Source organism: Merops nubicus, unplaced genomic scaffold (genome assembly GCF_000691845.1).
Source record: "Merops nubicus isolate BGI_N331 unplaced genomic scaffold, ASM69184v1 scaffold5078, whole genome shotgun sequence".
NCBI lineage: Eukaryota > Metazoa > Chordata > Aves > Coraciiformes > Meropidae > Merops > Merops nubicus.
Genome location: NW_008627833.1, coordinates 32,097 through 33,984, shown reverse-complemented (window position 1 = coordinate 33,984; position 1,888 = coordinate 32,097).

Below are 1,888 nucleotides of genomic sequence, written 5' to 3'. Positions count from 1 at the left end.
CATTCTTAGCTGTAAACCACTCATGGTGATGCAGCATTTTGGGCAGATCTGTCAAACATCAGGAAACTCTAGGAGACCCCACAGCACTTGTTCCACCATGCAGCACTGCAGGGAATCAGGGCAGCCATATTTCATGGGGTGGTCTAAGGGGGACTAAATGGAAGGATTTATAGTTGTGGTAAAGAGGCTTGTTCATAGCAACACGACCCAGGGGGTGCTGATGCCTGTGGTTGTTGACTAAGGTCAACAATGGAGATATATACAAGGGGACACATGTTCCTCCTTCTCCTTCAAATCACCCAAGATCAACCCACCACAGCCAAATGCCACCTCATAAGGTGAACTGTGCTGGTAACACCCCCACGTCCACAGGTCTCTGTCCCCCAGGACAGGTTCTCCTAGCAGGACCAGTTGGACCATTTTCCACTCTTCAGCTGCCTTGAAGAACTCCAGGTCTCTTGTTTTCCCACCCTGAGCATAGAAAACCCATCTCAGCCTGCTTCCCCAGCCCACCAGCTCCCCTCCAGCACCTTCCTTCTGCACAGGCACAGCTCCCTCCCTCATTCATAAAGCAATTCGGGATCTTCTCTTTTCCCATATTCCTGGGCTGATTCTTGTCCCTGAAGTTGTTTCCAAACAACTCCCTTGCCAGATTTCTTCCTTCCCCTTATCATTCCTGAATGTCTTCTCCTATCCTCACCCTGTGCAAGCCAACTCTGCAAGGGGTCTGAAGTCACCTGCAGTGATCTCACAAGGGGACAGCTTGTACAGCACATCTGTGGAAGCCCAGGAGGACCTGGGCAGGTGAGTGAGGAGGCAGTGTGGGTGCCCATCTGGCATTACTATTGACTTGGAAAGAAAGGATGGGTTTGAAAGCCTTCAAACAGGAGCCTACCTGACACCGTGACAGAGCTGACAGCCATCCGCTGCCTCAAACTGCTCATCTGTGTCCCTGATGCTTCGAAAGCATATGGTCCCCATCCATCTTCCTAACAGCCCCGGACTGCCTCGCTGAATCCTTTCAGTTCCTGAGCAGCCTCCCTGAGCTCCCATTTGCAAGCAGAAGCAGCAGTTCCATGAGTCAGGTTCATCTCCTGCCTCCCACACTTGCTACAGGGCTATGGCCATACACTGCTGTTCCTCCTCGGGATGACACTGCCCCAGAAACGATGGCAGTCCCCTACTGGGACACAGCTCGACTCCTGATTCTCTGTAAGAAGGTGGCATGGCTTCTCTCCTTCAGAGGATGACCCTAAGGAAAGGTATCAACCCTGAACGTGGACAAGTGAGCCATGAGACAGCAATGTGCCCTTGTGGTCGAGAAGGCAAATGGTCTCCTGGGACACATGAAGAAGAGTGTGGCCAGCAGGTTGAGCAAGGTTCTCTTCTCTCTACTTGGCCCTAGTGAAGCCACTCCTGCAGTATTTGGTCCAATTCTGGGCTCCTCAATTCCAGAGAGACCAGGAGCTACTGGAGAGAGTGCAGTGGAGGCGGTGAAGCTGCTGAGGGGCCTGGAGCATCTCTGTGCCAGGACAGGCTGAGAGCCCTGGGGCTGCTGAGCTGCAGAAGAGAAGCCTCAGAGGGGATCTGATCAATGCTGAGCAAGAGCTCAAGGGCCCCCAGGGGGCAAGAGGCTGGGGCCAGACTCTTGTCAGTGGTGCCCAGCGACAGGACAAGGGGCAACGGGCACCAACTGGAACCCAGGAGGTTCCACCTGAGCAGGAGGAGAAACTTCTTTGGTGTGAGGGTGGCCGAGCCTGGAGCAGGCTGCCCAGAGAGGCTGTGGAGTCTCCTGCTCTGGAGAGATTCCAAACCCACCTGGATGTGACCCTGGGCACCCTGCTGTGGGTGACCTGCTGGAGCAGGGGGTTGGATGAGATGATTTCAG